Consider the following 26,317-nt stretch of genomic DNA (forward strand, 5'->3'; position numbering starts at 1 on the left):
AATTAAATGCATGAGACCTGATGAGATCACTAGGTGAAAAAGTGTAGAAAGAGAAGAGAAAATGGCCAAAGACAGAACTCTGAGGGACATTAATGGTTAAAGCATGTGATCCAGCTATTAAGACAGAAAAGGAATGGTTAAATAGGTAGGTTGAGGACAAAGGTGGAATGGAGTCCCAAAAAACTTAGGAAGAAGAGAGTGTCAAGGAGAATGTGATGATCAACAATGTCAGAGGCTGCAAGGAGGTTTAGGAGGATAAGGATTAAGAAAAAATATATTGGAATTCACAACTAAGATCATTGATAACTTTAAAGAAAAAGATGTTGTGGAATGATAGGCTTGGAAGTCATATTTTTTTCAGGGTTATCAAAATAGTATTTTATTTTTCCAAATACATGCAAAGATAGTTTTCAACATTCACCTTTGCAAAATCTTGTGCTCCAAAATTTTCTCCCTCCTTCCTCTTCTCTGCTCCCCAAGACAGCAAGCAATCTGATATAGGTTGAAGAAGCATATTTTTATATTTGTCATGCTGCACACACACACAAAAACATCAGGTCAAAAGGGGAAAAACATGAGAAAGAAAAAAAAAAACCAAGCAAATAAACTAACAACAACAACAATAACAAAAAGACAAAAATACTATATATGCTATGATCCACAGTCAATTTCCATCATTCTTTACTGGATGCAAGTATCATTTTCCATTACAAATCTATTGGAATTTTCTTGAATCACTTCTTTGTTGAAAAGAGCCAAGTCCATCACAGTTGATCATATAATCTTGTTATTATTGTGTACAGTGTTCTCTTGGTTCTGGAGAAGAGAGTGAAAGGAGAGAAAGTAGAGGCACCTATTGTAAACGATCTTTTCAAGTAGTTTAGCCACAGAGGGTAAATGAGTTATAGAAATAGATAGTGGCAGAAGGCAAGAAGAGGTATAATATGTAGAAGAGAAGAGAAGAGAAGGGAAGGGAAGGGAAGAGAAGAGAAGAGAAGAGAAGAGAAGAGAAGAGAAGAGAAGAGAAGAGAAGAGAAGAGAAGAGAAGAGAAGAGAAGAGAAGAGAAGAGAAGAGAAGAGAAGAGGAGAGGAGAACACATGGCTTCACTTTTTCTATAAAATAGGAAACAAGGTTCTTGGCTGAGAATGTGGAGTTTTGAGAGAAGTGAAAAATTGTGAACCATATAGCAAACTTGTTGGGAAAGCAAGGTTGTGTGATTTGGAAGTCTGGAAACAATAGTTACCAGGATTTGGATTGAGTAGGAGACATTAATAGCATGAATCTCAAAGGAGGAGAAGTTACTGAGTGATAGAATTATGTAGAACCATGACCATGGAAATGTCCAAGAAGTATCCCAATGCCCCAGCTTTGACCAGTGAGCCAAGGAAAATGAATGAAGGTGCAGTCAATATTAGAAAAGGTGGCCAGGGAGACTGTGCCATTGGGGAAAGCCAGATTTTAATAATAACTGGTAAATGAAAGTAGTGGGAGAGGAAAGATTTAAGATGAAGAGAAGCATATTGCTTTTGGAATGTATATTTCACATGGTGCATTGGAAGTGAGTTGAGTTTGGTTGAAATTCTGGAGTGGAAGACTTGAAGAGGATAGGAATTAGGAATCAGATGATGGGAGGTAGGGAATAGAGTTGAAATAATTACAGAGCTCAGAAACATTGAGATGTCAAGGTTATGACCATCTGTGATCAGCTCAGAGGGTGCTATGCCACTTTCTAAAGGAGACTGGAGAGCAGTTGAAGGAAAGTACAATATGAGATGGTCGGTACAATCATATAGTCTGATTGAAGGTTTTGCTTCATTTTCTTCTTCTCTCCAAAAGTTGAAGAATATACAAGAAAGGGATGTAGTAAGAAATGGAATTTATACCTACATAGCAACAGGAAAAAGTCCCATTCCCCACCAACTTTCCTCTTTCCTCAAGGGGACAGGTGTGGCAGGAGACTGAAGGCATGAGGTCAAAGGGTAGGTTGTTCTTTTTTGCACTGAATGCTCTCCATATTCCAGATGGGAGATTAGGCAGGCAACAAGAGTTGGCAGTTGCCTTGTGCTGGCACACAGCACATTCCACAGATGGAAGTTGCTGCTTTGGGCCAGATGGGAGACACTCGGCCAGACTCAGTCCTGCCTGGCCCAGCCCAACCCATTGCCACTTTTCCTGAGGGGACAAGCTGCATCCAGCAAAAGATGGAATACATGTGAATATTTCATATTATATTTTCACTTCATCATTTCATATTCTAATCATTTCCAGGCTATATATCAAAAGAGATCAAAACCATAGGGGTATAGGATGAGAGAATTGTATTCTTGCTATCAGTCACTAATACAGGTAGACAATGTGTGACTTATCACCCAGGAGAAGTAGTAGCATCAGGTTTACTGGTACAGACTCCTAATAGGCAATTTGATGATATTTACTCAGATTTTGACTCCCAATAACAGATTCCAGGAATATTCTGGACTGTAGCTGTTACAGCTGACCGTCCTATGCTCACTATCTATGTAAATGGCACTGTTATGTCATTTTCAATCATGTCCAACCCTTCATGACATAATTTGAGATTTTCTGGGGAAAGATACTAGTAGTTTCCTATTTCCATCTCTAGCTCATTTTATAGATGAGAATACAGAAGCAAAAAGGATTAAGTGTCTTGGATAGGGTCACACAGATGGAAATATCTGAGACCAGATTTGAACTCAGGAAGATGAGCTTTCCTGACTTGAAGTCCTGAATACTATACACTGTATCACCTATCTGTCCTATGTCTGCCACTAGAGTTGTGCTAAGGATACTTTCTGTGAGCCTACAGAATATGAGCTTAAAACCTAATGTTTTTATTCAAGTAAAAAAAACCAATTATTTTATCCACCAGTGTATAGCTTGTAGAATACTAGTTATAAAATAAGATCATACTGATTAGTCCTAGTATTGTTTTTATCTGATTTTCTTTGAAAAAGATGTTAAAGATATGAAAGGAAATTCCAGAAGTTGTATGACATTATTTCAGATTGAAACAATTCAGCATTTCTTTGGATATTTACAGCGTACAATCAAATAGCTAGAATGATTTGCCAGAAGCTCTCCTGCCCTTTATAAACTAACGGGAAAACCGATCCCTGTCTTAGAATTACAAACTTCAAAAATGTCCTTAAGAATCAATAAATAACCTGCACTGGAGCTGGAGCATCATTACCGAGAGAAGTGTTGCCCACATCCACCCAACATTGATCCATAAATACTTAAGAACAGTATTTTTAATAAATGTTTTATAGATATCTCTATCAAAAATGTAAGAAAGAAATAATGGTGGTTTCAGCAACAACAACAACAGCAAATTCACTGGTGAGTGATATTATTTTCTATAAGCTTTGAAATAAGTTTTTTTTTTAATGTGGAATTCCTTTGACTAGAAAACACTAGCTATCAAATATATTTTTCTATTTGAAATTTATAGAAATAAAGATGAAAATGATAATAAATTTTTTTGGGTGCAGTCACAGGACTTCATTGGGAAATGGCAATTCTGGTGAAGGAATATTTTTAGCCAATGTATATTCACAACTTCTCCATAGCTAAAGAGAGTTGCCGGTGGTTCTGAGAAGTTATTTTGAAATAGCTAGTATTTATTAAGGTGGGAATTGTACACAGATTAGCCTAGTTTTGACACCATCATTATGTCATATTGTCATCCAACAACAAAACAACTCATATGTGTTTTACAGTTTTAAAACACTTTCCTTACGCACAACCCTGTCATCAGGCTAGAAAGTGTTGGAGGCAAGCTTTGCATTTAGTTCTTGTGAAGCTATAAATAATTTCATTTTGGCAAAGTCCTTTTCACCAACTCCAAGAGGTAGTAGTTAACTATTTCGTGGCAGACTGTAAGAGATCTCACTAGGACCATGTGATAACAAAACTCTATGGGAGGGTAAAATGCTGTGCATATTTGTCAGTTTCTCAATTGGTTTCAGAGGGTACTGAGGTACAGTATCTTTCCTATAATTATTGATTATTGAAATTAAAATTTATCTTTAAATTAAGGCAAAATTATTTTTTGGAAACTAGTAATTTAGAAGTGATGGATTTTAACACAAAACTAGCTCTTGAAGATTTTGTGAACTTTTCCTAGTGTGAGTAGATTGGCATAAAGAAAGATATCTAATTCTTTATGGGAAGGACTTATGGTTTCCTCCATGTGCACATGTGCTTACCTGGCATAGAAACCACTTTTCTGCAATTTAAGAAATACTTTGCCTGTGGCTGAAAAAACTCAACAACTGGAAACCATCCATTAAGTCTAGAAGTCATCAAGAACAGTCCTTGTATTTACAGATGAGGAAACCAGTTTCCAAAGTGGTGAACAGATCTGCCCAGGTCCTTAAGTAACTGAAGTGAGGCTTGAATCCAGGACTCTTTGATTCAGTCTAGCATTCTATCCATTATACCATGCTATCTCACTTGTAAAGAATCTCTCAGAAGTTGGCAAGGATAGTATGACTGACTTCCACACAATCTGTTACTAAGTCCATACTCAAAGCATTTCCAAATTGGAAGAACCAACAATAACTTGTCTGTTGCTGACTTATTCTTAGATGACTCCAAATTATTTCCATATGCCAATGAGGTACCAGAGCAACGCTTTAGCAGAAAATAAAAAAACAAAATAATTGCTAGAAAAGCAAAATATTATTTAATATTCTAACTAAAATATTGCTTTTTAATCTTTCATTTAATATCTTCCCCCTTATTTCCCTCTTACCTTCCTTCTGTCCTCCCTTTCTCTCCTTCCCTTCCTCTTTCTTTTATCTTCCCCTTCCTCTCTCCTCTCCTCTCCTTTCCTTTTTCCTTTCCTTTCCTCTCCTTTCCTCTCCTTTCCTCTCCTTTCCTTTCCTTTTTCCTTTCCTTTTTCCTTTCCTTTTTCCTTTCCTTTTTCCTTTCCTTTCCTTTCCTTTCCTTTCCTTTCTTTCCTTTCCTTTCCTTTCCTTTCCTTTCCTTTCCTTTCCTTTCCTTTCCTTTCCTTTCCTTTCCTTTCCTTTCCTTCCTTTCCTTTCCTTTCCTTTCCTTTCCTTTCCTTTCCTTTCCTTTCCTTCCTTTCCTTTCCTTTCCTTTCCTTTCCTTTCCTTTCCTTCTTTCCTTTCCTTTCCTTTCCTTTCCTTTCCTTTCCTTTCCTTTCCTTTCCTTTCCTTTTTCCTTTCCTTTCCTTTCCTTTCCTTTCCTTTCCTTTCCTTTCCTTTCCTTTCCTTTCCTTTCCTTTTTCTTCTCCTTTTGCTTTCCTTCTTTCTTCTTTTTCTTCAGAATCCATTAATATTTACTATTTTAGTGAGTGCCACATATTTCTGACCTTAATTTGCCTAATTTGCATGGAGGTATATATTTCCACCAGAAATATTAAGTATATCTTTTTCAGTGCCTTGGGATATAGAATTTAAGCATATATGCACTTTAAAATCACTACTGGGACATCTATCATCCTGCACTGAAAAGCTGTCTCTTTTGAAGCCTCATTGTTTCTATGGTTTTTGTTGGATACTTATGAGTGATTTTAATTGTAATATTTTCTAAAGAGAAAAAGGGGGGGAGACAATATAGACACTCTTAGCATCAAAATATTTCCTCATCTGGGCAAATTAGGCTCTATGATGCAGATAAGTAGGAAGTTAGACAGAATGTGTTTGTACATAGTAAAAAAAAATTCTTAACTACTCTAAAGGGAGGTGGTGATTGAGGGAGGTGGGGGAGAAGGAGGAGGAAGGTTGACTATCAAAAGTTAAGGCATGAAGTTATTGAGGTAGTATATAGCAGGGAATATAATTGCAAGGGTACTTTAAACATTAGCACATTAAAATGGAATTGTAACAATTTAACAGATTATGAGCTGCCTCCTGTCCCAGAAGGTACCTTAGTGTGAACGGCAGTGTAACTGGAGGTACAAGCACAGGGTGTGAGTATGGTTAATGAGCCAGTTGCTACACCTTCAAGTAGATTTGTGGAGAAGGAAAGTAGTACTTTCTTCTGAAGCAGCTATATATCCTAGATAGTCTCCTTGTTAGCTGGTTGCATTTCTCTTTTATGTCTAAGTACAATCTTTATTGCAGTGGGACAGGTAGAGGTTCAAAAATTTATTAAACATTTTCCACGTTCCAGACATTATTATGGGTGTTAAGGACACAAAGACAGGCAAAAACGTGGTTCTTGCTCTTAATCAGCTCTAATATTATTGGGAGAGACAACATGTAAACATGTATACATAAATATAGCATAAAATATGTTTTGTAAAATAAGTTTTTATATAAAATATATATTTAGTATAAATATTTGGTAATCTCAGTTGAAAGGAACTATCAGTGACTAGAACGACCTGGGGACTGAAAAAAGCCTCTTGCAGAGGCTTGCAGATTCTTGGTAGAATCTTTCCTGAGTCTTGAAGAAGACTAGAAAAACCAGAAGGCAGAGATGAGGAAGAGGAATATTTCAAGCATGGAGGATAGTTAGTGAAAAGGGAGGGATCTGGAGATGGAATGTAGTGTGCAAATAACAGCATGAAGCCAGTGTCCCCAGAGTTTCAGTACAGGCAGTTTACTTACTCACTGCTATTTCCTTACTCACTGTTGTATGTTAACTGTATAACTCATTGAGAGTTGTATGTACAATGCTGAGATCAGTTACCCAAATATTCATATGGGGAAATGTATTTTCATGGAGAAAAGATCATCTCTTGAATTATTCTCCCCTCAAAAAAGGAGAGGGAATATGATTGTACTTCCATGAACACATCTATGATCATGATCTAGAGAAGAAAGGCATTGAGAAGATCATGATAATGATGTGACAGGGAGATATGTGGATGAAGGATATAATGGATGAAGGAAACAATCTCTGGCTTCTTTCTAGTCCTAGAAGCTGACAGAAGCCTTTTTTCAACCCTTCCTTGGTTCTAAAGTGTTCTCTCTGTTGATTATTTCAAACCTATCCTGTTTATTTAGCTTGTTTGTACATGGTTGTTGGTCTTTTTTTGTCTGCCCAGTCCTTAGAACATTGTTTGGCAACTAGTAAGCACTTAGTAAATGTTTATTAACTGACTGACCAATGAGAAGCTTTAAGGAGACGCTAGAAATTGCAAAGAGACAGATTCTGCCTTAATATGAGGAACAATTTCCAGAAATATAATTGTATAAAAATGTAACAAGTTGCTTTGAGAGGTAATGAAGTTTGGTGATGGGCTATAGTGATATAAAGATGGAAATAACATAGTCCCGATCCTCAAAAGGTTTATATTCTAGCGAGAGAGTAGAATATGATATAGAGAAATAATCATAATACAAGATAGAGTTATGCTAAATGTAAAAAACAAAAAAGTCAAACAAGGTATCATGAAGAAAGGAGCTTTCATTTTTAGGAAGGATGGTCTGGAAGACTTCAGGGAAAAGATGGAACTTGAATTGTTCCTTGAAGGACAGAAGGCACAGCAATAATTGAAGGATTCTTCTGCCTCAAAGAGTTCATGGTTATGTTCTGTGACTTTCTGAATGCATGTTTTCCCATAATAGTCACATAGCATCCTGTACATACCAAGTTAGCATATCCAAGAAGAGGGTTATCACAGCTGAGGCAGTTATAATTTTATTTTAGCTAGAATAGAGCAAGTGATGCTTCAAAAGGTACACAAAGTTGTGCTTCTTTCAAGGGAAAATTTGATTTTTTTTTCTCTTATGCTTGCTACTGATGCCCTCTCCTCTAGGTAGTCACATGGGTATGTGCCTTTGAGGGGAGGAAAGTAAATCACAACTCATATTGACATAATGCTTTAAGATTTATAAAACATTTCTCCTGTCTAGTGAGTTATCCCCATTTGAGATGTAAGGAAAAGGAGGCACAGAGAAGTTAAATGCCTAACTGAGTTAGTAAGTAATCAGAAGCGAGACTTGAATCTGCCTCAGGGTCTAGTACTCTCTACTTCCCATGCTTCCTTTGAATAATTCACTTTTATGGTACACTTTAAATTCCACAAAAGGCTTTCCTCCCAACAACTTCATTAGGTATTCCTGCACTTAAGAGGGAAATATAAGATTAACAGATTATTGGAATACCTTATCCCCCAGTAGTGTAAAAAATAGTCCAAGCTCCAAATGAAGATATAATTAGGAGTATGGTCACTAGGAGTGAACAGTGATGATTCAATGGACTTATAACTTCAAGGAAATTTGTGGGGGGAAAAAGAAGGTGGAACTATATTGCTTTTCAGGTTTGCAGAATAAAGTAACAAATTCTTAAGAGTTAGAAGCAACCTCAGAAATTATTTACTCCTGTTAGAACTCAAGGAGGAGCTCTAGACTTTGACAAGGTTAACAGAATATGACAAAGGAGTCAACAAGATTCGTGCATATTTGGTGGCAGAGATGACAGAGAGCTGGAGCCAGCTTGAAGGGTTCCAGAGACCTGATAAAGTGTTCAGAGTAAGCATTTACCCCACCACCACCATTTGGGCTTAATTTAATGTTGACTGACTAGATTTGAGAAAATGGTAATGATTAAGTGTAAACTTAACTGTGCATCTTACATGTACATTTTTCCTTCCCCCTTCTCCCCCCTCACCGGGCCGAGACAAAAAGAAACAGGGAAAAAGAGAAGAAAGACAGAAAAATAGAGAGACAAAGAGATAGGGGCAGAGACAGACACATACAAAGAGACAGAGACAGAGAAAGAGAGAGACAGGGACAGAACATACAGAGAGAGAAAGAGTTGAATAAGAATTTAGGACAGAATATAAAGAGTTAATCTGAGTGAGCTGGAGTCCGGGAGGGACAAGGGAAGGAAATAGGTATTTATGTGGCAACTGTTATGTCCCTGGTATTGTTCTTATTGCTGTTGTTTACCGTGAGTTCTTCTAGAGGATGATGGCTTCAGTAAGGTAAAGCTATGATGTGCAAATGAATTGGACTGAAGTGAGAAAAGACTGCAGTCACCAGCCTCACTTTCTCCTCCAGAGCCATCTGGGACCAGTGGCAAGATAGAGATCAGGATGCCGTCAGATGGCTAAGCACTTTGTAAATACCTCATTTGATCCCCACTGGGAAGTAGGTGCTAGTATCCCCTTTTTACAGATGAGGAAACTTGAGGCAAAGAGATTTAAATGACTTATTCAAAATCACACAACTAATCAGTGTCCAAGGCTAAATTTGAACTCAGGATTTCATGACTCCAAGCCAGTACTTTTTCCATTGGGCCACCTAGCTACTTAGGAAACAAATCTGATTAACTCAATAAAAAGGAAACAAATCTGATTAACTCAATAAAACACATAGGACAGAGTCTGAACCCAGATAAGTTTGGGGGAATCAAGAAAAACAGACATAATAAGGCAGCAAAGGAGCAATTTAGAGACAACTTCAGGACTGTATGGGAGATTTGGGGAGGGAGCAGTGTCTCTATGATAGAGACATTAATCATTCTTCACATTCCATGGTTTCCCAAACCTTTACTATCCATATTGTCTTCTTCCATAGGCTCTTCATGTTTTCAGTCTCCTTTAAAATTCAGTAATTGGGACTGGAACCCAGAGTTTTAAATGAGGTCTGATTGTAGCAGAGTAGAGTACTAAATCTATATGGTAATATAAGTTCAATCTAACATCATTTTTTTATTTTTATTTTATTAATCATCAGTGCCATATATTGACTCATTCTCAACTTGTGGTCACCTCAGATCTCCAGTGCTTTTTCACAAAAACTTCTGCTAAGCCACATCTCTGCCATCCTGAAGTGATTTTTTTTCCCCTGAGTCTACCTGCAGGAACTTAAATTAATCCCTATTAAATGTCATCTTGTTGGTTTCCACTCATTTGTCTACCCTGTTAAAATCACTGTGAACCTTGATTCTGTCATTTATCATATTAACTATCCCTTTCAGCTTTGTGTTACCTGTAATTCAGAAAAGCATGACTTTTATGTATTCCACTGATTTGATGAACAGGGTAAGGCTAAAGACTAAACTCTGTACCACATCCCAAGAGACCTATCTCCTGGTTGACATCAATCTATTAATAGGCACACATTGAGTACAATAATTCAACCAGTTAAGAATTCTCCTAATTGTGCTCTCATCCAACTCAAATTTCTCCATGTCATCTACAGGGATATCATGACATAAATTTTCACATACCTTGACGAAATCCAGGGACTTTTTAATTTATCAGGCTTCCCTTGATCCACCAGTCCAGTAACCCTATCAAAAGTAGGAAATGAGTTAGAACACAGTAGCTATTAAGAATGAGCTATTATTGTACAGTGCAGAATTGACCAGAAAATCTCTTTAAAAACTTGGTACAATCCATTGAATTACAGAAAAGAATTTAGTTAAATGCATTCAGAATTTAGACTGACTTTACTCCATGAAAGAATGAAGAATAAGCACATTGAGGTAAACAATTCATATGTGCTCCAATTGGGAATATTAAGAAAATGTCTTTTTAATGTCTGTAATCACAAGAAAATGATGAGCTAGCAAATTAAGGTGTTTTATGTTGGTATAATGAAGTAAGTTATTTAAAATCCCCAGGGACCACAGGGTCTATTTGGATTTCTGTTGCTATTGAAAAATTTTAAAGAACTCCCTTTCTCCCCTCACCCAACTAAAGAAAATCATAAGAATGATTTGTACAACAGTAGTAATGATGGCAATCTTATGTGTGTATGTGTGCTCAAGAAAATTGGCCATTTAGACTTCTCATGTGGATCAAGATTAAAAAAAAAAAACCCTCGGAAATCCTAGGAATCCTGGGAATTGTAGTCATGGAAGAGCAATACTCTCTTTTACCTGGCAGAGATTTGATTTATTGTGAACACTGAAGTAGATGTTGGATTTGAGTCATGCTGAGAATTTTGTATGAGTCTAAGGAATAGAGAAAGGAAATAGAGTTGTAAAGAGAACATCTTTTCACTGGGAACAACTATACAATGTGATCCTAATGAGGTCCCTTCAGACATTTTGCAGTGTGGATTCCAGGAACAGGGGCTCAAGGTCTGTGATTAGCTAAATTATTGACTAAGATTCCAGAGGATTGACAGAGATAAATGCTCTCTACTTTATGAATCAGAAAGATGATTGGCTAATGTGCAAGAATATAGGACACATTTCGAAATGCTTTAGGGAGCTATTTTGCTTGACTGTGTTTCTGTATTCTATATATCTATCTATCTATATCTATCTATCTATCTATCTATCTATCTATCTATCTATCTATCTATCAATCTATCTATAAATGTATTCTATAAATCTCCCTCTTGCACTCCCTCTCTCATTCTTTCTTTCTTTTTTGTCTCCTATCTATCTATCTATCTATTTATCTATCTATCTATCTATCTATCTATCTATCTATCTATCTATCTATCTATCATAATCTATTCTTTATTAGATGAAGAAAGGTAGGAAGAAGGGGAAATGGATACTTGGTAAATGTTGTTGATTATTTTCTTCTGCTTTCTTTTTCTTTTGTAGCAAGGTGGTTCAGTGGATGAAGTGTTGGACTTGAAGTCTGGAAGACCTGAATTTAAATCCATATTCAGACAATCAATAGCTGTGTAATCCTATATAAGTCACTTAAACACTGTTTTCCTCAATTTCCTTATCTGTAAAATGGGGCTAGTAATAGAAAATAAGATAAGATAATGTTTGTAAAATACTTTACAAAGCTTAAAGTGCTATATAATGCTAATTATTATTATTTTAAAGATTTTGTTATGAAGAATAGTTTTGTTTTGTTTTTTTTTGTTTTTTTTAAAACAACATAGATTGGCTTTAGTGGCCAAACTTTCACTCTATATAACAGAGAACTCAGTAAGGCTACCAGTTGTCACTATCATTTTGACTTCTGAAGAAAAGCTGCAAAAGATTGAATTCCCCATCATCTCTCTCTATGTACCTGGTTCTTATAGGCACTTCAACTTGATTTTTATCACAATTTCTTTAATGTCATTCTATTTTCTGATTTTGTTTTATTTAAAAAAATAAAGCTATAAATCATCATAATTGTTTTATGATACTTGCCTCTATATTAAAATTCTATGATAGGGAAGACAAATGAAGGACATTTTCTAGAAATACAAAGAATTTAACCAGGTCAGAGATTTAAATATCCCTCTAAAGTTTTAGGCTTTATTCTCTAATTAAGAGATTCCATGTGTGAGAAAAATTTATGATTATGATATTAGTTAATTATTTTGAAAACAAATTTTCTCCAAAGAACAACTTAATTGGAGCAGACACTCTAGAAAAAGAATTTGTTGTAATCAGACTCAGAGGCTTAGATTAGGGACATATCTTCAACAGAATGGCAATGCTATTTTATTGACTTCCCTAGATTTTCTTAATGAAATAGGACATACTCAGCAGGAAGAGATTCTTGGTTAGAACTTCCAGTGTATATAAATATGCACAGGTCAGACATTTGCTAATTTCAAGAATTATTTTTATTATTTCAGTATGAGTAAGAGACTGTCTTGTCTCAAAAAAAGTCAAGATTTTTATTTGATAAGTTTGGCTTTAAACACCACTTTATTTGGGATCCTCAATGTTTTTCAACTATAATAAATGTAATTTTTTTAATTCTTAAAAACAAGTATATTTTTGTAGAATTATCAGAAAACACTTTATATGTCTATTACAAATTAAAGATAATATAAATTTCCTTTCACTATATTTTTATAATAGACAGTAAAGCAGTCTTTGGTGTAAAGAACATCAAATAATGAGTGAGAGGAGCTGTCACTGTCTCAGCTTGGGAAACAATCTCTCTGGAGTCTATAGAATTTGCTTTAGCTCAGTCTAGCTTATGAGACTGGAGCAAGAAAGAGATTCTCACTGAAGCATAATAAAAAGAATGAAAAAAAAATATAAACAGTACTTTCCTGATTTTGCTGTCTGTTAGGAAAAAAACTTGACCCACTTTGTCTGGTACTTCCCAGGACTAAGGTTAGGGATACATTCTCATACATCAGATAATAGGTTAGAAGCAGATTAAGTGCTTACTAAATGCCAGATACTCTGCAAAGTGCTTTACAAAAATAATCTCAATTTATCCTCACAACTATCCTGGAAGGTAGATTCTACTTATTTCTCCCATTTATAGCTGAGGAGACTGAAACACATTTGCCTAGGGTCACAGAATTATAGTGAGTTATAGTGTCTGAAATGGTGTGACCTCAGATCTACCTGCCTCTAGATCCAGAACTCTATTCATACTAATAGGTATGTGGGTCTTCTGACCAGGTGTTCACTCGGGAACCAACAAGTCAGGGCATCAAGTCAGGGCATTATGTGAGTAGGTATAATAAAGGCTTTTAAGATTACATGTGGCTGTTCCTGAGTGTGCTACTGGTTATTAAGCTATAGATTCAAGAAATTGTGTCCAGAGACCTTTGAAGGCCTCAGAGGAGGCGAGCCGGGTAGAGTTGACACTGCAAAGGACAGTGGTCAAAGGTACTCTGTTGGGCCTAGGGCAGACTGGTAATTGTAACTGCCAGGAGGGCATGTTACAAATGTTACAAATTTTCAATAGGTTAAATTTAAAATGTAATCCTTAAAGTGAAACTTTAGGTTAAACAGATTTTTGTTGCATATTTCATTGACCGAATCAGGATAAGTGATATCACCTAGTGGAAAGAGCACTGGACATTGGACAAGTAACCTGAGTTATAGCATTGGATCTGTCACTAATTAGTTGTTTTTATTTATTCCTTTCAGTTATTTCTAACTATTTGTGCTCCCATTTGGAATTTTCTTGGCAAGGATACTGGAGTGGTTTGCCATTCCCTTCTCTACCTCATTTTACAAATCTTGCTTCATTCGCTTAAAGCTATATGATTCTGGCCAGGTCACTTAATCTCTCTCTCTCTCTCTCTCTCTCTCTCTCTCTCTCTCTCTCTCTCTCTCTCTCTCTCTCTCTCACACAATCTCTCACAATCTCTCTCTCTCTCTCAAAATTCTCTCTCTCTCACAATCTCTCTCTCACAATCTCTCAATCTCTCTCTCTTTCTCACAATCTCTCTCTCAATCTCTTTCTCTCTCTCACAATCTCTCTCTCTCTCTCAAAATCTCTCTCTCACAATCTCTCTCTCTCTCTCACAATCTCTCTCTCTCTCTCAAAATCTCTCTCTCTCACAATCTCTCTCTCAATCTCTCTCTCTTTCTCACAATCTCTCTCTCAATCTCTCTCTCTCTCTCTCTCTCTCTCTCTGTATGTGTGTGTGTCTTTGTTTCTACTTCCTTTTCTTTATTGGTAAAATGGAAATAATAAAAACACCTATTTTAAAGAGGTGTTGGGGGGATCAAATAAGATAACACAAAATGCTTTACAAATTTAAAAATGCTAAATAAATGTAAGCCATCAAAATTTTTCTCATTACTATTACCATTATTATTATTATTAAGAAGGAGAGCATTGCATTTTAATATGCATGGAATGTATTTCAGGTGGAGAAAATATAATGGAACAAAGACAAAGAGGTGAAAAAGTTCTATATATCAGTAACCCATGGGCAGTCCAGCTAGACTATTACATGGGGGGATCATGATGGATGGACAAATTCTAATCATAGTTTAGAGTAAATTGGATACCAGATGTTTTGGCATTTTATCTTTAGTAGATAGGCAATGAAGGGGAATGGAATGATCAGAACTGATGACTCCCTAAAATCCCCTTTTTGCCACAGAGAGGGCAAGAGAATAACTGATATTGATATTCACTTTCCTATCTTTTTCTCTTTTTTGTTTTCTTTTCCTAAGTGCAAAACCCTATCTATTTCCTTAAAGATGTTTGAGTATTTCTTTAACTCTCATGTCAGGGTTGTGAGGATTGGAGCTCACAAATGTGCCTGTGTGTATGTAGGAAAATTTTGAGCTTTTGTCAAATTTCATCTCTCTGGTTTTGGGTGTTGTTCTGCCTTAACATTCATTCATCTCTGGACACCTTTAAAGTAGACATAGAGATGGTTGGTATAGGCTGTGTGGCTACAATGATAAAACTGTCACAGAATCAAACCAATATCATACATACATGGAATAAGGAGAACTATATATATAGCTTAAGTCTGGAAGCAAGGTAGAATATTATCTCTATGTGAGGTTTTGCCATTTATAATTTTGACATGCTGCTTTCTATAAAAAAATCTTTTAAGAAAAAAAGAGAAAAATGAAAGCTTATTGAAAGGATAGAAGAGAAAGCATGACAGTTCTGACTGACAAGCCATCATAATGATTCCCATTTTCCATGGGTATGATCTCATTATCAATTCAAGACTTTTCCTATTAAACAAAACAGGTGTTGGAATTGTACACACTAGAATTCATAACACAAAGCAGCCTGACTTGTCCATCTAACCTCAAGAAGTCATGCTTAGAAGCTAGTGAAGCTGATGTTCTGATACACCCTCTAGGAGTCGAGAATTATTCAAATGATTTGTTATTCTTAGGTGTTCTGTACTTACTCACATTACAAAAGCAAATCAAGGTTAAACACACACACACACACACACACACACACACACACACACACACACACAGACACGGTTTGCCATTATCAAAAGTCTCTGTAAGGCTTTTACTTTTTATTTTTTTGCCTTAGGGTTCCAGGAAAGAGTTTTCAAAAGGTTAATGTCTCATTTACTGTAAACATATTATTGGACCAGAGAATTGAGGGATTTTAGGTCCATTATTCATAAATTAACAATAGTGATAAAAGCAGATCATTCAGAGAGAAAGCTAATTTCCCTGAACTGCCCTTTAATAACAAATGATTAATACACACACTGATGGAGCATGGTGGTCTTAATTTCTTGGTTTATCCAAATGCTATCATTATCCCCTTAAAAAAAATCCCACTGTTAATGATTATATATGAAGACGTTTTTATCAGTTGTCTTCCAGTAATATAAGGAGATAAAGCAATTCATCTGCAAGCCACTTGTATTTCTTTCAAATTAAACAATCTGTTAGATATACTTTTCTATACAGAGCAGAAATGTAATAGACTTTATTTCCTGGGATTGTAAATGATTTCTCAGCTGATGTGTCTATGACTTTGCTGCACCAATAGAGGAAACAAAACTTTTTAGAAAGCAAAGTCATCCTTAAAGTTAGAATAGATGAAGTCCCTGTGATCTCTAACAGTGTCAGGACTGCAGTCTTGGAATGACAGAGGCTGAAGGGGTGAATAGATACTCATTTGAAAAGCCATAGGGGTTCACTCATCAACATATTCAGTTTTTTTTTTTAGATGAATGTCCACAGCAACAATTTTGGCAAGCAGCAAGTCTGTGACACTGTTAATTCATTTCCACAAAAACCTTGGATTTTTTGGCAAGGATTCAACTCCATTATCCTGGGCCCTATTCTACCTCTGTCTGCCTGGTGCATTGTAACAGTTCACAGATATCCTGATGTTCCTGGGCACTGCAGGGAATTTCATCTATTAAATACAACTCACAGGCAATGCCTATTTACAACATAAATGATCTTGATATTTTTCCACCCAGAAATCAGTTATCTTGCTTGTGCCCAGATGTATAAATAAATCTTTGACTTTTCAATGCTTCTATATACAGAACTCTAATAGGCAGCCTGGATCTGATCAGGAGAATTTTGTCAAGGGGGAAGGAAATCATGAAGCACACTGGGAAATTTTTGAGAAGATACAGATATATTGCAGCAGGTGCAGTTTTCTGCATTCTAAAAGACATTTGAAAACAAAAATATTCTGCTAAAAATGCAAACAGGCCTAGAATTATTATGAAGAAGCAAAATGATGTGTTAAATATTTATTCAGCAAACTGACAATGTAAGTGAACCTGTGTTAGACATTCTGGTAGGTCTTAGGTGACAAACAAATGTAAGACATGATCCTCACTCTTATGGAGTATTCTCATAGGATAATCTCAGATTGGGAAGATCCTCTGAAGATCTCCATTTCAACACAAAGTCAGGTAGAAATCCTTTTTTTTTTTTTTTTTTTTTTTTTTTTTTTTTTTTTAAATTTTTTATTTTATTTTATAATTATAACATTTTTTGACAGTACATATGCATGGGTAATTTTTTACAACATTATCCCTTGCACTTACTTCTATTCAGATTTTTTCCCTTCCTCCCCCAACCCCCTCCCCCAGATGGCAAGCAGTCTTATATATGTTAAATATATTACAGTATATTCTAGATACAATATATGTGTGTAGAAGCGAATTTTTTGTTGCACAGGAAGAATTGGATTCAGAAGGTAAAAATAACAGTTTACATTCATTTCCCAGTGTTCCTTTTCTGGATGTAGCTGGTTCTGTCCATCATTAATCAATTGGAATTGGATTAGCTCTTCTCTATGTTGAAGAAATCCACTTCCATCAGCATACATCCTCGTACAGTGTCATTGTTGAAGTGTACAGTGATCTTCTGGTTCTGCTCGTTTCACTCAGCATCAGCTGATGTAAGTCTCTCCAAGCCTCTCTGTATTTCTCCTGTTGGTCATTTCTTACAGAACAATAATATTCCATAACATTCATATACCATAGTTTACCCAACCATTCTCCAATTGATGGACATCCATTCATCTTCCAGCTTCTAGCCACTATGAAAAGGGCTGCCACAAACATTTTGGCACATACAGGACCCTTTCCCTTCTCTAGTAGTTCCTTGGGGTATAAGCCCAGTAGTAGTATGGCTGGGTCAAAGGGTATGCACATTTTGATAACTTTTTGGGCATAATTCCAGATTGCTCTCCAGAATGGTTGGATTCTTTCACAACTCCACCAACAATGCATCAGTGTCCCAGTTTTCCCACAGCCCCTCCAACATTCATCGTTATTTGTTCCTGTCATCTTAGCCAATCTGACAGGTGTGTAATGATACCTCAGAGTTGTCTTAATTTGCATTTCTCTGATCAATAGTGATTTGGAACACTCTTTCATATGAGTGGAAATAGTTTTAATTTCATCATCTGAAAATTGTCTGTTCATATCCTTTGACCATTTATCAATTGGGGAATGGCTTGATTTCTTATAAATTAAAGTCAATTCTCTGTATATTTTGGAGATGAGGCCTTTATCAGAACCTTTAACTGTAAAAATTTTTTCCCAATTTGTTACTTCCCTTCTAATCTTGTTTGCATTAGTTTTGTTTGTGCAGAAACTTTTTAATTTGGTGTAATCAAAATGTTCTATTTTGTGATCAATAATGGTCTCTAGTTCTCCCTTGGACACAAACTCCTTCCTCCTCCACAAGTCTGAGAGGTAAACCATCCCATGTTCCTCCAATTTATTTATGATTTCGTTCTTTATGCCTAAATCTTGGACCCATTTTGATCTTATCTTAGTATGTGGTGTTAAATGTGGGTCCATGCCTAGTTTCTGCCATACTAATTTCCAGTTTTCCCAGCAGTTTTTGTCAAATAATGAATTCTTATCCCAAAATTTGGGATCTTTGGGTTTGTCAAAGATTAGATTGCTATTTTTATTCACTATCTTGTCCTGTGAACCTAACCTATGCCACTGATCAACTAGTCTATTTCTTAGCCAATACCAAATGGTTTTGGTGACTGTTGCTTTATAATATAGCTTTAAATCAGGTACACTTAGACCACCTTCCTCTGACTTTTTTTTCATTAGTTCCCTTGCAATTCTCGACCTTTTATTCTTCCATATGAATTTTGTTGTTATTTTTTCTAGGTCATTAAAATAGTTTCTTGGGAGTCTGATTGGTATAGCACTAAATAAATAGATTAGTTTGGGGAGTATTGTCATCTTTATTATATTCGCTCGGCCTATCCAAGAACACTGAATGTCTTTCCAATTATTTAAATCTGACTTTATTTTTGTGGCAAGTGTTTTGTAATTTTGCTCATATAATTCCTGACTCTCCTTTGGTAGATATATTCCCAAATATTTGATACTATCGACTGTTATTTTGAATGGAATTTCTCTTTGTATCTCTTGCTGTTGGATTGTGTTGGTAATGTATAAAAATCCTGAGGATTTATGTGGATTTATTTTGTATCCTGCGACTTTGCTAAAATTCTGAATTATTTCTAATAGCTTTTTAGCAGAGTCTTTGGGGTTCTCTAAGTATACCATCATGTCATCTGCGAAAAGTGACAATTTGATTTCTTCATTTCCTACTCTAATTCCTTGGATCTCTTTCTCGGCTCTTATTGCCAAGGCTAGAGTTTCTAGTACTATATTGAATAGTAATGGTGATAGTGGGCAACCTTGTTTCACTCCTGATCTTACAGGGAAAGGTTCTAGTTTATCACCATTACATATGATGTTTACTGAAGGTTTTAAATATATGCTCCTTATTATTTTAAGGAATAGTCCATTTATTCCTATACTCTCAAGCGTTTTTAGTAGGAATGGATGTTGGATTTTATCAAATGCCTTTTCTGCATCTATTGAGATGATCATATGGTTTTTATTAATTTGATTATTAATATGGTCAATTATACTAATAGTTTTCCTAATATTAAACCAGCCCTGCATTCCTGGTATAAATCCCACTTGGTCATAGTGTATTATCCTGGGGATGATTTTCTGAAGTCTATTTGCTAATATCTTATTTAAGATTTTAGCATCAATATTCATTAAGGAAATTGGTCTATAGTTTTCTTTCTCAGTTTTCGATCTACCTGGTTTAGGTATCAGTACCATGTCTGTGTCATAGAAGGAATTTGGTAGGACTCCTTCAATCCCTATTTTTTCAAATAGTTTATATAGCATTGGAGTTAGTTGTTCTTTAAATGTTTGGTAGAATTCACCTGTAAATCCATCTGGTCCTGGGGACTTTTTCTTAGGAAGTTGGTTAATAGCTTGGTCTATTTCTTTTTCTGAGATGGGACTATTTAGACTACTTACTTCTTCCTCTGTTAATCTGGGCAAGCTATATTTTTGAAGGTATTCTTCCATTTCATTTAAGTTATCGAATTTATCGGCATAAAGTTGAGCAAAGTAGCTCCTAACTATTGTTCTAATTTCCTCTTCATTAGTGGTGAGTTCACCCTTTTCATTTTCAAGACTATCAATTTGCTTTTTCTCTTTCCTTTTTTTAATCAGGTTTACTAAGGGTTTGTCTATTTTGTTGGTTTTTTCATAAAACCAACTCTTAGTTTTATTAATTAATTCAATAGTTTTTTTACTTTCAATTTTATTAATCTCACCTTTTATTTTTTGAATTTCAAGTTTTGTGTTTGTCTGGGGGTTTTTAATTTGTTCCTTTTCTAGCAATTTTAGTTGTAAACCCAATTCGTTGGCCCTCTCTTTCTCTATTTTATGTAGGTAGGCCTGTAGAGATATAAAACTTCCCCTAATTACTGCTTTGGCTGTATCCCACACATTTTGGTATGATGTCTCATTATTGTCATTTTCTTGGGTGAAGTTATTAATTATGTCTATGATTTGCTGTTTTACCCAATCATTCTTTAGTATAAGATTATTTAGTTTCCAATTATTTTTTGGTCTATTTTCCCCTGGCTTTTTATTAAATGTTATTTTGATTGCATTATGGTCTGAAAAGGATGCATTTACTATTTCTGCCTTACTGCATTTGATTTTGAGGTTTTTATGCCCTAGTATATGATCAATTTTTGTATAGGTTCCATGAACTGCTGAGAAGAAAGTATATTCCTTTCTGTCTCCATTTAGCTTTCGCCAAAGATCTATCATATCAAACTTTTCTAGTATTCTATTTACCTCTTTGACTTCTTTCTTATTTATTTTGTGGTTTGATTTATCTAATTCTGAGAGTGCAAGGTTGAGATCTCCCGCTATTATAGTTTTGCTATCTATTTCCTCTTGCAGCTCTCTTAATTTCTCTTTTAAGAATTTAGATGCTGCACCACTTGGTGCATACATGTTTAATATTGATACTGCTTCACTATTGATGCTTCCCTTTAGCAGGATATAATGCCCTTCCTTATCTCTTTTAATTAGATCAATTTTTGTTTTTGCTTGATCTGAGATGAGGATGGCTACTCCTGCTTTTTTGGTTTTGCCTGAAGCATAATAGATTCTGCTCCACCCTTTTACTTTTAGTTTGAATGTCTCATCCTGTTTCAGGTGTGTTTCCTGTAAACAACATATAGTAGGATTCTGACTTTTAATCCAGTCTGCTAACTGCTTCCTCTTTATGAGGCAGTTTGCCCCATTCACATTTATGGTTAGAAGGACTAATTCTATATTGCTTGCCATCCTATTAACCCCTGCTTATGCTTTTCCCCTTTCCTTCCCTTTTACCCTCCTATCCAGTATTAAACTGGTAAACACCACTTGCTTTTCACAGCCCTCCCTTTTTAGGATCCCTCCCCCACCTTAAAGATCCTCCCCTTATTTTACCCCTTTTCCTCGAAATTACTGTATTCCCTTCCCCTTAGCTTACTCCTTCCCTTTCACTTTTCAATGAAGTGGAAGAAGTTTCACCATAAATCGAATATGTCTATTGATACACGCTATGTTCATCTCCCTCCTTTCTTTCTCTCAGATATAATAGGTTACCTTTGCCTCTTCATGAGATGTAGTACCACCACTTTACACTTTTTTATGATATAATCTCCTTTCCACCTCTAGTTTCTAAGACAAATTGTACATATGTTCTTTACATATTTTTTTGACAGAAGTATAGTTCTCAAGATTTCTTTTTACCTTTTTTAGAAGTCTCTTGAGTTCTGTATTTGAAGATCAAACCTCTTATGTAGGTCTGGTTTTTTCATCAAAAATAGATGGAATTCATTTATTTCGTTAAATGTCCATCTTCTTCCCTGGAAAACGATGCTCATTCTTGCTGGGTAAGTTATTCTTGGCTGCATACCAAGTTCCTTAGCCTTTCGGAATATCATGTTCCAGGCCCTGCGTTCTTTTAATGTGGATGCTGCTAGATCCTGTGTTATCCTTATTGTGGATCCTCCATATCTGAATTGTTTTTTTCTAGCAGCTTCCAATATCTTTTCCTTTGTCTGATGGTTCTTGAACTTGGCCACTATATTTCTTGGCGTTTTGATTTTAGGGTCCCTTTCAGTAGGTGATCGATGAATTTTCTCAATGTCTATTTTACCCTCTGTTTCCAAAACGTCTGGGCAGTTCTCTTTGATAATTTCCTCGAAAATGGTGTCCAAGCTCTTTTTTTCCTCCCATTTTTCAGGGAGTCCGATTATTCTCAAATTGTCTCTCCTGGATCTGTTTTCCAGGTCTGTTGTCTTTCTGGTAAGGTACTTGACAGTCTTTTCAATTGTTTCATTTCTCTGGTTTTGCTTGACTCCCTCTTGGTTTCTCCTTGAGTCATTCATTTCTACTTGTTCCAGTCTAATTTTCAATGATGTATTTTCTTCACTCACTTTTTTTATATCTCTTTGTAATTGTCCAATTGAGTTTTTATCCTCTATGGAATTTTTTTCCATTTTATCCATTTTATTTTTTAGAGAGCTGATTTCTTTTTCCAGCTCTCTAATCCTGTTTTCCTTGGAGTTGTTTATCTTTTCCAGCTCACTAATCCTGTTTTCCTTGGAGTTGTTTACCTTTTCCAGCTCACTAATCTTGTTTCTCAATGATTTGATTTCTTTATCCACTCTGTCTTTGAATGCATGGGATGACTTCTCCAGGCTCTCTTGCCAAGCTTCCCTTTCCTTTTCCCATTTCTCTTCCAGCTCTCTTGTGAGAGCCTTTTTGATTTCCTCTATGAGGTTCTTTTGTATTGAGGAGCAGCTTATATCCCTCCCAGGGGATACATCTGGGGACATTCTGTTCCTAGTCTCCTCAGCATTTGAAGTCTGCTCCCTCTCCACACAGAAGCTGTCAATGGTTAGAGCCCTTTTGAATTTTTTGTTCATTTTGTCAGAGTAGGAATCAAAGAAAACAAACTGACAAGAGAAACAATTGGTCTGTTTTGCGGGGGATAGGGCTGGATGGTATTAATGGGCTTCCTCTACAGACTGGGGGTAGGGCAGCAGAGAGCCACTAACAGAACAGCAATGACTGTACTGAGTCTGCGCTCTGAGGCTCCGAGAACGCACTGAGTCAGTCCAGGTGGGGGTTGGGGGTGGCTGGGCTCTGATAGATGCTGGCTTTCTGGGGTTTTAATCTTCACCTCCGGTGTTTACACCTTCTCCACTGATCCTGGCTTGCTGCCAAGACGGAGTATCCACACTGGGGCAAAAGCCCTTTCGCAGAAACGGCAGAGATCACACCCCTCCCCCTCCGGTCTGAGCTGTGTGAGCTGCCTGTCTTGCTCTGGCTGCCTGCCCTCAGTCTGCGCCCAGTCTGATTGACCCTCCCCCGAACAAACACAGACCTTTTCTGGCGACTTTCAAGGATGTCTTCTCTTGGTGATAATTTGTGGATTTCTTTCTGGGTCAAGCATTAAGTCAGAGGCTTGTCATGAAGTAAGTTCTGAGAGAAAACGAGGAGCTCAAGCAGCTGTCTGCCTCCACGCCGCCATCTTGGCCGGAAGTCCCCTGGTAGAAATCCTTTTGATGGCATCTCCCACATGTGAGCATCCTCCAGTGATGAGTCTTCATTACTTACCAGTTTAGCAACTAATCAACAAGCATTTATGAAACACCTACTGTGTGCCTAGATGGATCCACTTCCAGATAATTCTCAATAGCTGTTCCTTACAGTTCAAAGGGAAAGATAATCTATAAACAGCTATGAATAAACAAAATACAGGCAGGATAATTTGGAGATAACCTTAGAAGGAAGGCGCTAACACACCTCTTTGCCATTACGGCCCTTCAGATATTTGAATGTAATTCAGCTTCTATCCAGGCCTGAGATGGTTTTTTTCTGAGAAATAGTTCTCTGGACAGCTTGGGTGAAAGCCGAGCTACATGAAGATATTTATCAAGCCCTCCCTGTATCTTCTTTTCTTCAAACTTAATAGCTCCCACTTCCTCTAACACATCTTCCCATAGCAGTTTTGATGCTATCCTAGACACCTGTAGCTCATCAATTGTGCCTAGAACTGAACATGATTTAGTGTAAATGACTTTTGGCTAAAAAGATATAATAGAATTCCTGTTTTATATTTAAAAGCTCAAAAGTAATAATGAGATAAAAATGAAATGTTCTAATTTTTCCCCTTTTCCTCAAGAGTGGAACCTTTCTTTGGTCTTAGATAATCTATGCAAATAATTACCTGAATTATCCGTTATCCTGATAATAATTTTAAGTCTTCACTTTACTCTGGTCCTAGAGATACATCTCTAGAGAATTATCAAATACAAATTAATTCTGATCCTATAACCTATGGATGCCTCAGAGTCTTGACTCTTGATACAGATTTAGGATTTTAATTTCCTTGCCTTAATACATACAAATGTTCACTAGTCTAAACCTTTTAATGGACCTAAGATATGGATCTTTGTACCAAGACCTAGAGGTCTGATCGGTCCAAGATTTATCAGAACTTTTGAGAGTTCTCTACCACCATATGAATGAATAATAAATGAATGAATGAGGAATATGGCACCATGGAAATAACATTGGCCCTATTGGTCAAAGGACCTAGGCTCAAATCACATTTCTTACACTTACTATCTGAGAATATAGTTGTTTGACTTTCCTGTGCTTCCGATTATCATCTGTAATGAAAATATTGAACTAGATTCTCTGAAGTCCTTTCCAATTCTAAATCCATGTCCTGTACTAATTGATTATTCAAACTACTATGAACCAAACACTGTGCTAGCAATTGAGAAAAAAAATGAAATAATTCCTGCTCTTAAGTTTGCACTCTATCAAGAAAGATGACATGAGAAGATACAAGTATATTCAACATAAAACTTCTTTTTGGAGTTGGGGGAAGAACCATCATGGGTAAGAAGATTTAGCCATACTTTATGTAGAAGCTAGCGCTTAAGCTGAATTTTGAAGACGTCTAAGGATTCTAAGACACAGGGGTAAGGATGATAAACGCTAGTCCAAAGGTACTGAGTCGGGAAATGGAGGGTCAGGTGTGAAGAATAGCATGAAGATGACTTTGACCAGACTGTAGAGTACAGACAGGCTTATAGGAGATGAAAGTGATTCAGATGACTGATTGTTTTTGAGTTCTGTACTCATTTATGTTACAAAAGCAAAACATGATTAAATACACAAACACACATGTATATTGCTGTTACCAAATCTCTTTTAAGTCTTCTTTCTATGCTTCTCTTTATTACATATGTAATTTCTTACAGCACAATAATATTCCATTACATTCATGCTCCACCATTTGTTTTTCAGCATTTTTTTAGTTGTGTCTGATTCTTCGTGATTCCATTTGGCATTTCCTTGGCAAAGATACCAGAGTAGTTTGCCATTTTTTTCTCTGGCTTATTTTACAGATGAGGATATAAAGGCAAACAGTGTCCAGTGACTTGCTAGTGAATATCTGAGGCAGATTTGGACTGGGAAAGATAAATTTCCCTAATTCCAGACCAAGCACTTTATTCACTGTACCACCTACTTGCTCTCATCTTTGTTTAGCCACTCCCTAATCACTGTTCATGTGCTGTTATAGATACTTTGTTCTTCATGAAGATTTTCTTCTTTGTTCTTCATGAAGATTTTCTTCTTGTCAATGGTCTCCTTGGGGTCAATGCCAGATAGTGGAATCTCCAGATTAAAGAGAATAGGCATTTCAGTAATTTTATTTGTATAATTCTACATAGTTTTCCAAAATAGTTGTATTGATTCACACAAAGCTCTATCAACAATGAATTACTGTACCTATCTTCTACCACCTCTGTGATATTGACTATTCTTATCTTTTGTTATTTTTTGCCAATTTACTGTGTCTGAAATAAAACTTCATGATTGTTTTGATTTGAAATTCATTGTGATTAATGCTTTTGGAGCATTCTTTCATAGTTACCAATAATTTGCAATTCTTCTTTTGAAAAGTTTGTATATATATTGTGATTGCTTATCTGTGGGGAGTATATTGGGTTGTCAGTGCAAAACAGGAGAATATATATTGATCCTAGAGGCAATAAGGAACCTTTGATAATGAAAAGTAAAATGAGCAGAACCAAGAGAACATTGTAGACAGTAATACTGATATATAGTTTAAGAATGACTGAGTGAATTAGTTGTTTTGACTATTATAAATACCTAAGTTAATTATAAAGAACTTATGAAAAACCATACTATATGCATCCAGAGAAAGAACTTATAAGTAAAAATATATGTAGTATGGCTTTAGAATAATTTTACATTTATATGTGTATGTATGTGTATGTAATTTGTGTCTAATAGTACCTATTTCTCTTTGTGTCAAATGGTAGCCATCTCTAGG

General features: G+C 36.0%; 1 protein-coding gene across 1 annotated transcript in view; it reads right to left on the reverse strand.

The window, feature by feature from the left end:
* Positions 1–26,317, reverse strand: part of B3GALT1 (beta-1,3-galactosyltransferase 1) — a 620,917-nt gene that overhangs the window by 273,064 nt on the left and 321,536 nt on the right. Inside the window, exon 4 of the mRNA XM_074303205.1 lies at positions 10,178–10,240. The gene's annotated coding sequence lies outside the window, so the exon portion shown is untranslated. The remainder of the gene's footprint in view (positions 1–10,177; positions 10,241–26,317) is intronic.

This window comes from Sminthopsis crassicaudata, chromosome 3, assembly GCF_048593235.1.
Source record: "Sminthopsis crassicaudata isolate SCR6 chromosome 3, ASM4859323v1, whole genome shotgun sequence".
In the NCBI taxonomy this organism is placed as follows: Eukaryota; Metazoa; Chordata; class Mammalia; order Dasyuromorphia; family Dasyuridae; genus Sminthopsis; species Sminthopsis crassicaudata.